Source organism: Podarcis raffonei, chromosome 17 (assembly GCF_027172205.1).
Source record: "Podarcis raffonei isolate rPodRaf1 chromosome 17, rPodRaf1.pri, whole genome shotgun sequence".
NCBI classification, from domain to species: Eukaryota; Metazoa; Chordata; class Lepidosauria; order Squamata; family Lacertidae; genus Podarcis; species Podarcis raffonei.
The window spans coordinates 37,334,641-37,347,048 of NC_070618.1; the positions used below are offsets into that span (position 1 = coordinate 37,334,641).

General features: G+C 42.8%; 1 protein-coding gene across 13 annotated transcripts in view; it reads left to right on the forward strand.

Annotated features, from left to right (window-relative positions):
* Positions 1 to 219: 219 nt before the first annotated feature.
* HUWE1 (HECT, UBA and WWE domain containing E3 ubiquitin protein ligase 1) overlaps positions 220 to 12,408 on the forward strand; it is a 101,639-nt gene continuing 89,450 nt past the window's right edge. For 8 of the 13 annotated variants that reach the window (XM_053371397.1, XM_053371392.1, XM_053371400.1 and 5 more), the window contains exons 1-2: positions 707 to 948; positions 3,035 to 3,178. The gene's annotated coding sequence lies outside the window, so the exon portion shown is untranslated. Of the gene's footprint in view, positions 321 to 705; positions 949 to 3,034; positions 3,179 to 12,408 lie in introns of those variants that run through there. The other 5 variants (XM_053371401.1, XM_053371403.1, XM_053371396.1 and 2 more) reach the window with 2 other exon arrangements.

A 12,408-nucleotide genomic window follows, 5' to 3' on the forward strand; every position in this document is an offset into this window, starting at 1 on the left:
AACCCGTCGCTCCTTCCCTCGTGCGCAGAATTGCTGAACAATCCGTCACGTTCTTTTAGCTCCCTGTTCCCGCGAGATTTCGTGGCTGGAGCTGCGCGCGCCTCTCGGCCCCCTTCCTCGCAGGAGGAGCGACTGCGGACTTCCGCGTGACGTCATTCTCGTGATATTTCGCCTCAGCCGTCCCCATACGCTGAAGCTCAGGGAGGCAGATCTCGTGACCAGATCTGCGAGCTCTCGCGGGAGCTCCCTCGAGATACCAGTCCCCTCCCCCAACTCCATATCCCTTTATGGCTCCACATCTCAACCATAACCGAAGACATGTATGTATCTTAGGAGTTTCGTCACTAGAAGCGAAGGACGGCTACCCGCGTGATTTTATTCTCCAAATCTCGTGAGGTTTCCAATAAGCAAAAGTAGGAGGAGACCTAGTCCGCCAGGGGAATTGCTCGAACTCTCGCGGCTCTTTGGGTTGTTCTCGCGTGGAATATTTTGCCTCAGTTCTCACGGCAAGTATCGCGATAAACGCTCGTTAACTAGCTCCTTTCCGAGGTCACAGACCTGCGGCAAGAACAGGAAAACAACTCTGCCCTGTTTCCCGCCGCCTCATCCCTAGGAGTAACCTCCTCCACCAGAGGGGGAACGTCACCGAAATCTCGCGTGATTTCAACTTCCTCTTTTCACGTCTCGCAGGAAGCTGCCTTCTCAGTCATTGTCTCGCGAGACTGTACTTTCCGCCATAACTCGCTTCGCCCTCCTCCTCCTCCTCCCGCAATTCTCGTGGGCTCTTGTGTCTCCTCAGATATCGCGTCTCTTCCTCCCTCCCTACCCGGTGGCGAGTTCTCGCGCGACCTGGCTAGGGCTGAGGCTCAGGGGCTGCTGTTAAGATGGCGGCGGCGGGAGGCAACGGGGTACGGCACTGACACCCCCTCCATTTCTGTCCCGGAGCAGGTACCCGTGTTCTGGGGCGGGGAACGGGAGAGCGGCAGCTGCGGAGGAGGGGGCCCGTTGGGGAAAGGCCCGAGGCGGGAGACGCTCTGGCGGCACGGGGAGAGCGGTGTGCGCTGAGGCGGGACAATGGGGCCTGGCTTTTCCCCGTGGGGAAAGGGCGGCGGTGGTTGAAGTCAGGAGGGAGGGTGGGGGGGCGCTTCTGCCTGGGCCTTTCCGTCAACCGGGACCTCGGTTCCAAGTGGGGAAGGAATACGTCTCTCTTCCTACTAGGAGGCACTTCTCAATTCTCGACCCCCCCAACCCCCGCCGAAGCAGCTCTGTGGGCCTTATCACCCTTCACGCCCTTCCTACTCGCCTCATGTAGGGCTTCATCCCCTCCGCTCCTCAGTAGACATTTAATCTATAGTCACATCTCGTGAGGAAAGCCGGTATTTTCCGGTTTGAGACAGGGAGCTTCGTCGTTTATGCAAGAAAACAAGTCTGGTCAACATCCCGTTGAATTCATTAGGAAACATTGCAGAGGATGCTCATAGTTGCAGCCTTGACCTGCAGCCTCCTTGGTTTCCTTTGGGTCTAATTTCAGAACCTAAGGATAGATCCACACCATTGATTGAAAGCACATGACTTTTCCCAAAGAACTCTGGGAACGGTAGTTTCTCCCTCACAGAAATACAATTCCCAGAACCATTAACGAAACCTTACTTCCCAGGACTCGGGTGGGGGGGGGAGTTATGTGTTTTTAATGTACAATAGTGTGGATCTGGCCTAATTGGCAGGTAATTTCTCTTGTTTCTTCTCTCCTCAAAGGTGTAGGGCTACTTACACCTTTTGTCCTGGTACAGTGGGAGCCTTTGGCACCCATTCCATCTGCTCCTGTAAACTTATGATAAAATCGCCCTTCCATTTCCCAGTGTAGGACAGTACTCAAAAATCTCTCTTTTGCCTGGGCTAGCTCATGTGGTATATTAGTTTATTCTTATAAGAAGTCTGGTAAAGATTGGGGTTCTTCTTTGTCCCTTTACCTGGTAGTTCCAAGCATCTTTGGAGTACCATTTTCTTTGGAGTACAATTTATATGTGCTACATCAGTCTCCATTCCTATTTTCCTGGATAGAAAAATTATTGGCATATAAGCAGTATGTGTTCACACAGATGAGAAAAACTATTATCTGAGTCAGGACAAATGACTCAAATTGAATAGCACATTTCATTTGCATTAAGTAAGCCTTTTATTTTAACTGTATATAGACTATGGTAGTTCTTATACCAGAGAGCCTAAAAATGCAAGAACAGATTTAACACTTACCCAGGCATTAGCTTATGTTGCTCATAGCCTCTGAGGAGTATCAGTATAGTTCTAAGTTCTTTTAAAATATATTTTCCTATGATTCAGATGAGTTAATCCATGACACTATGGTTCTATTATAGTTTCATAGGTGCAGTTTACTCATTTTTCAGTAGGAATAGATATTGTTGGCAAGGAAAGTTGGGCACCTTATGGCATGGTTCTGGCAAGATAAGGATCCATGATCAGTTTCACAAATTGATTATTTTTAGTAGATATAGTTGATATGGCCATATTTGTCCCTGAAAACTTGCTTCCTAAGGATGCACAAGCTGATCATTTAATCTGGGAAAAAAGAAAAGAAATCAAGCCTTTGGGGAAATAGTACACAACGTAGAGCAAAAGCTGGTCATCTTAAAATTATTTAAAACTGTTACTTTACCACAGTAGAAGTAAACATCCTGTGAAAGCTTGTTTCTGTTGTCTCCATTATATGGAAAGCTTGCTAGATGCACAAAATGCCAAAGTAATGTGCTGAGTTTACAGCATTTCTTAGTTCTGCTTAGCCAGTTCACTTTGGTATGATTAGGATGTCAAAATGTTCTTCCTATCAGTGAACTGTGCACCTCCTTGCTTGTATTCTAAGTTGTCCTGCATTTAAGACAAATATCCTAGCCAAGGGGAGCTAGATTAGCAAAGTCCAAAGCTATACCAGCCTGAATGTCTTTTCAAAAAATACCTGTCAGTACCTTGAACTCTGCCTGCTTGAAGCCCAGTACTAACTTTTGTGGTTTTGTTGCAGACCCTAAAATAGTCTGACATAAGTGGATTAGAGTGACTGTGAAACCAGAAGGTGTTACCCTTGGCTGACTAGGGTGAGGCAAAGGTGCCAGAACAGTGACTTGGATAGTAGACCAGGCCAAGTATGGATTGGCTGTGATTCCAGGTTAGTATTGAACTTTCTTTGTTTAATCCTGCTTCTCTTCAAATGGTAGCGATTCCCTGAAATTTTCTTTTTCCTAAAAGGTACCCTCAGATCTCAGAACAACACTTGTTTAAGAAAGGCTTCAGAGTATAACCTTGGTTTGTATGGGGTTATGGCTGGTTGTTTATGTGGAGTGAATGTAATTCCTTAGTGGAGTGGTCATGCCCCTTCTTTTTTCTTGTCCAAATGCAAATGGTAGCTTTATTTGCTGCATTAGAACTATTACTGTGCACCAGTTATTCTTTCATTTCAATACTGTAACAGAAACCCGCAACCACATATGGTACAATTCTGCATCTGTTGTTGCTACTTAAGAGTGTAATCTGAGGCTGAAGAGGCAACTTGTCCCAAGCCATCAACAAATGGTTTTTTTGCATACCAAAATCCTGACCACAGAACCAAATTTGGGAATGGGAGTTGATATTGCTTTCTATATTCTTTCTGTGTAGAGGGCTGCAAAACTAGGGATTCAAAAACCCACTTTGATTTTTCAAAGCTTATTGAAAGGAATGCACAGTTGGTAGAGCATGAGACTCTTAATCTCAGTTCCATGGGTTCAAGTCCCATGTTGGGCAAAATATTCCTGCATTGCAGTGGGTTAGACTAGACCCTTATGATCCCCTTCCAACTCTACAATTCTGTGATTCAACTAAGTAGGAGTGGTTAAACTTTTAATGTTTGCTTGTTGCTTTTTTATTTTAATTTTAAAAATCTTGTTCACTGCTCATGTCTACAAATATCTTTTCACTAACATTTTCATCAGTTTTAGATCTTAGTTCATTGTGGTTTTGCTGGATTAGACCAAACTTCATTAGTCCAGTATTTTCTATAGAGACTAGCCAGAGGCCTGTGGAAACTTGCAAACATTGTACAAAAGTGATGACAGTGTCTTATTTATCTCAACATCTGTTGTTGGAATGTATATTACTTCTATGTTGAGGTTCTGTTTAGCTGTTGTGGCAAATAATTTTCTTCCTTGATGCATCCCTTATTGATGCAATACAGATGTAATACAACCCATTGCTGAATGATTTTCCAAATATTTCTATGTTGCAGTAGTATGCATTTGTTACTGTGTGTGTAGTTGATAAGCATTTGTACGAGGCTCTTGAGCGTTCAGAGCATTTCACATACTGATATCCTTGCAATAGGTAGATGTCATCCCTTTATTGCTTGAGGCTGAGAATTCATAGCTTGCCTAAAGCTTCATTGGCAGAGGTGAGATTCCAAGCAGGAACTTCCTCACTCGTAGGTCTGTCTCAGAATGGTAGTATGTCTCAGAATGGTAGTAAAGGTTAGTAAATATTTTTTTGGATAAAGTGGATATTTGGTAGCATTTCTGTCCCCCACCGTAATTGTTATACAGTATTGACTTTAAAGTAAGAAAGGCAAAATAGATAGGTTCTGCATGGCAGTTCACACAACTCGTGATCTCCAGTGGCATTTATAACATCTTCTAATCTAACAGGTACAAGGAAATTTTAATTAAATGAGTGCAAGTTAGGGCCATTGAGTGATGTAGTTCATGCAGGAGAATATCCTAAAGTCCTTGGCTATCCCTAAGGAGAATGAATAATAATAAATATATTAAGCCATAATTCTCCTGCTGTATTGTGTGTGTATCCTCTGGAACATTTGATCCTTGTTTCTTTTTGTAGGCAACAAACTAGGTTAGATATTTCATAATCACCCATGGTGTAATCAGCACTTGGGAATGTGAGTTTTTGCTTAATAGATTTCTTTGGGTCTTTGAAAGGCATTATGATTTGACACCTAGAGATCTAGTGTCCAACTTATCTTGGGCTATCTATCAAATCATTTAACTTTCTGTGTTTGTCAAATTCATCCTGAAACAATTCAACTGGATCTAGTGCTTCTAGAGAGCACTTGGTGTTTACATATTACTCATTCATAAGCATGAGGGCAGACCAGTTTTTTCTTTTTGCAAGGTCCAGTAGTCCTGCTTTGATTCACCATATGCTGACTGACTGGATATATGACCTGAAGGCTTTGTTTAAGGTTCTGGAAGGTAGATGTATGTCAATTACCCTGTGACAGCTAGAAATAAAGCATTTGGGGATGTGTCCCAGGTGTTTTTGAGCATAATAAAATGTGCTATATTTATATATTATCCAGTGCTTTCTTGGGACTTAGGACTGATAATGTATTATAGCTATCAAAAGTTTTCTTTCCTGTATGTACACAGCATAAATTACAGAACTAGTTGCTCCAGTTGTTGATCAGATGATTATCTCAAACGTACAAATAAGTCCACAGATCTTAGCATATTAAGATTTAACCACCACTGTCTCTAGCTGATACTTGCTTCTCAACATAGGCCATTAGAGAAGGGCCAAAGTATACATGTTGGCCTTGCTGTTACCATGACTGAGGAAACTGACTTGATGTTTTTTTTGTACATGTATTAGTAATGGTTATTTTGTGCATGTTAGCTACTTTTATTCTGAGTTCTTACATACTGTATAAATGGCTTCTTGGCTTAATAGCTACAATATCACTGTCAGAGCCAGTTTTGCCCTCTGTCTCAGAGACTCTTAATTTGATGTGTCATAATAGTAGAGTTGCTAAAACCTGATATACTTGTTGACCAGCTTAACACATCTGGCTGTTGGAGTGACTTGCAAACTTGCAAACAAATGTTCACAGTGAGGAGATTAGCTCTGTCTTCTTTTTTGAAGGTCTCTCCTATTAAATCCCTCAGTTTCCATTGTTACTACATTATTCCAAGATGACCATTGGCCAGAATGCTCAAGATATGTGGGATTGTAGCAGGATAGAGGCTGTGGTAAAGAGCATTAGCCTCTTAGTTTACTACATGTAGAGAATGTCTAAAAGTGCCACTATGCTAAACTGCACAGCCATGTGAAACAGCTTAAAATATTTATTTCAGGCTTCATTGTTTGCCCAGATCTGTGTGAATACAGTACAATTGTCAGGAGATAGACATTCTCTTAGATTGGCATGTCTATTTTCTTCTTTGGTGATCACTCATAGCCGAGTAAGATTGTCTTCTATTATTGATACCTTTGTATACAGCACCCTGAAAAATGCTTTTGAAGGGCAGTATATAAATTCCACATATGGTTGTAACCATTGTCTCCTGAGACAGACGTATGCCAACAACATGTATCGAGCATCGCCTTTGCTCAAGCAGGACAGGCTTCCACTTGTGCAGTAGGACTTCCTCTTCCTCTCTTTGGCAGTCCTATAGATGGTTTTGCTGAATTGTATTGGATTTTAGAACTTCTGTCAAGGTTTTGTTAATATGCTTGAAATACCAAAAATTATTGTATATTGTTAGTTGTGGCTATGCTGGGATGTAGGATGGATTGTGGTGGCACTTTTCCATTCAAACTGAAGTGTAATCCTTTATTTCCTTATCTGTGCCACTTACTGAATGTTTGGCCTTGGTTGAATTCTTCTGCCATGTATCGGCTCCATCTTCTGTCTTGTTTATACTACATAGTTCCAAAGGGAGGTGATTTGTTGACCTTCCCTCTAAAGCGTGGTAGGGATGCAGAATTCTAAAACATACAAAGACTTGATCAGGAGTGACAGATTTGTTTAACTGAAGAAACTTAAATATTATGGCAAGCTAAGAAGAAATCTCATTAAGAACCTAGTGAGGTGAACTTTTGGAGTACATGAAATCCAGAATATGGTCCTAAATTCACTAAGAGAAAGGAAAGAATTGCAAGAGATGTTAATCTGAAAGTGGTAGAGAATGAATGAATGAATCTTTATTTGCATCGGCCATAGCAATAAAACAACAATGCGATATACAAAGAATAGATTTTAATCGAGTGGTAGAGGCATGGTACCCTGTCTCTCTTTCACTTGATATTGGACAGATTTGCTAACGCTGGTAGTCGTGGGTAGTTACACATTTTGAATCTGAAAGAAATCACTTCACACAACAGATCACAGAAACTTCCTTTGTATTATCTGCACCAAGCATTTAATGTATGGCAGAGGTTGAACCAGATAAGTAAATTATGCTCTTTAAAAAGAATTCTTACCTTTTCTCAAGAGGCAAGTTTGCAGAGCAGTTCCACTTGTTATAAAACTTTGAATAAGAAAAGACCATGGATCATGTGTTTACTACTTGTACTGTAGATCAGCTATTTTCACCCACCCCCACCTCCAATGTTTTGGGGAAAACCTGTGCTTTCAGTTGGAGCTTATCAAGCATTAATGAGAAGATCACAACGTGCAGCCATAGTCTGGTGTTAAGTGTGTGTGCGTTCTAAGTCTTCTACTGTGCACTGAATTTCTATGATTGAGGTTCAGGAGTTCCACGAAGGTAGAACACTTTTGAAAACAGCAAGACTTCTTAATTCTTCAGATGAGGTTTTTTGAACTTCAGCAACTACAGCGTGTACCACTGAGGCTTGCTTGGTCTTTGAGTAAAATTTAATAAGCCAACCAAAAGCTTTTGCGTGTTAGAAAAATCTATAACTTGAATCAGAAATGTCAATTGACTTGAAGAAATGTCTGTTTCAGCAGTCTTTTTGAAGGAACACACTGCATAAAGTGGAATTAACATGGAAGCTTATATCTTTGAAACTGCATCGAGTTTTCACTCCCACACTGCATTCCAGTTGAGGGACATGCACTGTTTGATGTTAGCCTTGATTCTGATATTCTAATCCAGAAGTTTTCAACCTTTTTGAGTCCATGGCTCTTGACCAACTGCATTCTTTCTGTGGCACCTCTGAGGCTTAGGAGCCCAGTTTCGTCACCCCTTGCCTGCAGAGCTGGCAACCCCTCACCCCTTTTTGAACACCCTCGCTTGTGGACTGTTCCCTCAGCCTCCTCTCTTCTCCCCTCTCCTTGGGAGTCTTTCGGGCAGCTGCTGCTGCTGTCCCTGGTCTCTGAACTGCCTGCCACCCCCCCCCCCGCCCGAAAGAGAGGTGCCTCCTCACACTGCCTCACAGGGGCCTGGGAAGAGGATGCCCCCAGCCTTAGTGGCCCAACAGAGACTGGCCAAAGTTGAATGTGAGGCCAGCACCTTACCTTGGGAGGCAGCAGCAAGTGCTGCCAGTCCTGCATGGCAAAAAGGCGCTCAGCACCAGGCACTCGGCTCCCTGGCAGGCCTTGCACACAGCAAGCACAAGAAAGGTCAGCGCACTGCCTGCCTCCCTGCCCAGCCTCCTACTTATCTGTCCATTCCCAACAGCAAGGGCTGGTGGACTGGCTGGCTGGGCTCCCTAGTCAACAGACTTGCTTCCTTACTCCAAGGCCACCTCAGCTCCTGACAACCAGCACCCCTTGGCCAGCCCCAGAGGCACCATTCACCTGGGGAGCTTATAACCACCACTGCTGCAACAAACAGCTGTGCAAGCCTTTGGGAGGCAGAGACGCGAGGGCATCAGAGGAGAGGGAGGGAAGGAGGCCAGTGTTGTCCGCGGCACCCTTGACCATCATTCAAGGCACCCCAAGGTTCCATGGCACACTGGTTGAAAACCACTGTTCTAATCTAACAATCCAACACTTTCTGTGCTGGTTTGTTTTAAATGTCACTTACTGGGTTTTGGTTACCACCTACAAGCTGATGGTGTTGAACCTTTACAGATCAGGTAGTTTCTGAAGCCATTTCAAGAAGAGTTAACAGTGCTTGGCCTCTGCTTACCTGGAGCTGCAACACAGGATGTGTAAACTTAGTCTCTCCTTTGCTGCATGGTCCTGTCAGACCTCTATGTATGCTGTTGTTGCTTCAGTAGCTGAGGGCACAATGAGTCACAACAGACAAAATGCAAAGGATGGTGCTGGGAATTCCATCACTTGTGGACACTGTATGCCTTGCTTTTGGTGATGTGTTATGTTTCATAAATGAAACTTAAATTCTTAAGTTGTTGCAATGACTAAGCATGTGTATTACAGGTCTCATAGGAGTCTAAGAGGAAATCTGGCAAGACATGCTAGTCTTTTGGGATTTCCAGAGTGTTTGCTGTAGTTAGCCTCTAGGGTTTCTCATCATTCTTATCTGAGTAATTTTGACCCTTCAAAGGCAAGTATATGGATCTAATTCTGTCTTCATCTAGACTGTGTTTTTTTGAAGTCTGAAGATTTGAGACAACAGTGAACAGAGAACTTGTGGTACTTTCTTTTTGGAATCGTGTTGCTGCAAGGTGCAGGGCATCCATATCAGAATGCTTCCATGGTCGCTCTATACAGTGGTACCTCGGGTTAAGTACTTAATACGTTCTGGAGGTCTGTTCTTACCCTGAAACTGTTCTTAACCTGAAGCACCACTTTAGCTATTGTGGGCCTCCTGCTGCTGCTGCGCCGCCGGAGCACGATTTCTGTTCTCATCCTGAAGCAAAGTTCTTAACCTGAGGTACTATTTCTGGGTTAGTGGAGTCTGTAACCTGAAGAGTTTGTAACCTGAAGTGTGTGTAACCCGAGGTACCACTGTAATTACTTATTTATACTTAGACCCCACCCTTCACCAAATGGTCCCAGGGGAGTAAGTACAATTGCAGTATAATAATAAAAGAAAACCACAGAAACAGCCGCTATCAGAATAACAAGACAGCAGCATAGAACAGCAGCGCTCAGCAGTATAAAAGGAAGGAATGCACCCACTAAACAAAAACCTGGGTAAAGAGGTACATCTTTGCTCATATCTTGCACATGGAAAGATAACGCCTTGGGAAGACAGAATGTCTTAGCCTAATGTTTTGTCTACGGTGAACTTTTGATATGGGAGAGCATTCAAAATCTCAAGCTTACATGCCCAGCTAGAATGTACCTCTTGCTTTTTCTTCTCATTAGGGGGCCTTCATATAAACTCTGTAACAGAGATTACAAGCTCATGGATGGATTATGTATTTTATCTAGTAAATATAGTGGCTGCTCCAGTGGTCATATAAGTCCTTTTTTTAAAAGCATGAATCCTGTGGAAATGACAGTGTTATTTCTGTTTTATAAACTGGTTTGCTTGCAGTAGGGTCCCTTGTTCAATCATCACTCAGGTAGCAGGACAGTCTCTTAGACTTGAGAATCACCTACTCACAATTTTTGTGCTGGGCTAAAATTCAGTGTAATGCTTGTTATTTATGGTCCTTCTCAGTAGACCTGGAGAGCCACTCTTTTCTCATGTCCCTACCAAGATGTCTGAACATTGTTAACCAGAATGGCAGTTGGGCAGGGAGAGAAGAAAAGTGTTAATTGTGTGCTTCACAATGGAAGTAATTAACATGGCTACGTAAAGTTGAGGATCTAAAATTCCCTAAGTGTACCACTAACTGGAGCTCCAGCCCCCCTGCGCAGAGTGAATCCACATGCCTCTGCTGCCCCCACTAGCTCCAGAGCTAGAGAAGGACAAGAGAGGAGCTTCTGTTGGGTCCCAATCTTGTGCTGATGTTTACAGATGAAGGATAAAGTTGAGGGCAAGATCCTGTCCTTTAAGGGAAAGTGCATGTCCTGGTGAATACAGTTTTTTAGCTGACTATCATTGCTGCCCCAAATTTGTTGACCATTATTTATCTCCCAGTTTGGGGTATGAGTTGCTCACGTGGCAAATTCTTCATCAGTGCTATGCATTCTAATTTATTTCCTTTTGGCGGACAGGTTCATTCCCTCACAGCTGCAGTGGACACTGGTTTCTCAAACTTGAACACTTCTTTCAACTAGGGTTTGTGTAGATAGAACATCTGGCATGTTCTTCAGTTATGACTTCCACAAAGAGCAGGCCATATCTGACGTGTGTTGCCTGCTTTTTCAAATTGTTACTTTTAGGGCAGAAGAGAAAACGTTGCACATGATTTATTCCTGTTAGTTTGAAAAAGCTAATGAAAAGCGCTGTAGCTAGCAGATGTTGGTGTTTTCATGTGTGCTGAATTTTTCTTGTATCATGAAGTGAGATTGGGAGCCAACAGAAACCTTCATTAAGTTATATTGATGTGTGACAAAGTGTCTTGGGTTATGGCTATGTTTTGTGTCTGGTCAGGATGCTTCAAGCATGAATGATGTGTCTGATCATGTAGATTTCTTAGCTGGGAATGCATATGTAATAGAGAGGAGAGAAACAGGCAACCGGATCTTTCTAATGGGTGCAAGATGATTTGTGGAAACAGCTTTTGTGTTTTTTGTTGCTCTTTAGTGTTGAGCACACTTTGTTAGAAATGTAGAAAGATTTTGGAACCTTTCTGTCTGCAAGAGTATGAAGTTCATATTAGATGGATTGAGTGATACCCTTGATTCTCCAGAGAGGGTGCCATGTTTTTACTGTACGAGACTAACAGAGTTTTGTGGCACCTTTAAGGCTAACAAATTTATGAAAGTTTACACTTCCATAGACACATGAAGTGTAACTTTTCTTCCGTATCCAGTGAATTGGATTATAGTTTGTGAAGCTTATGCCATAAGTTGGTTAACATTTCAAGTATCACAATATTTTGTTTCCCCTTCATTCTGGTATTCTTGGGTGATCTGTGAATGAAAATCCAGCTGCTAAAGCAATTTGAATAGGTTTGTTGTAAACTTACTTATGGATGTGTACTGGTGCAGGCATGTCATAAGGATCTCTAGAAATATGAGTCTTAAGTGTGTGCTTTTTATAGCCAGTGTGGGAGCCAGTGTGGTGTAGTGGTTAAGAGCGGTAGTCTCGTAATCTGGGGAACTGGGTTCGCGTCTCCGCTCCTCCACATGCAGCTGCTGGGAGACCTTGGGCCAGTCACACTTCTTTGAAATCTCTCAGCCCCACTCACCTCACAGAGTGTTTGTTGTGGGGGAGGAAGGGAAAGGAGAATGTTAGCTGCTTTGAGACTCCTTAAAGGGAGTGAAAGGCGGGATATCAAATCCAAACTCTTCTTCTTCTTCTATAGCAGAATTCTTTTCAGGGTCTTAAGGCACTTTCCCAATAGCTTAGTAGGTAGAGCATGAGACTTAATCTCAGGGTTGTGGGTTCAAGCCCCATGTTGGGAAGAAGATTCCTTCATTGCAGGGAGTTGGACTAGATGACTCACATGGTCTCTTCCAACTCTGTGATTCTATGATTCTAAGACTAACCACTGAAATGACTTTATGAGTTCCATCTATTCAGTTTGGAGTGCATTTGGGTGTTTATGCAGCCCCATTCTTCCTACTTCAGACTGTAGCAAATTGTTTTGGTGCCAAGCATTGTTAGCATACTGGCTCTATGTAGGCATAATTTCTAATTACTT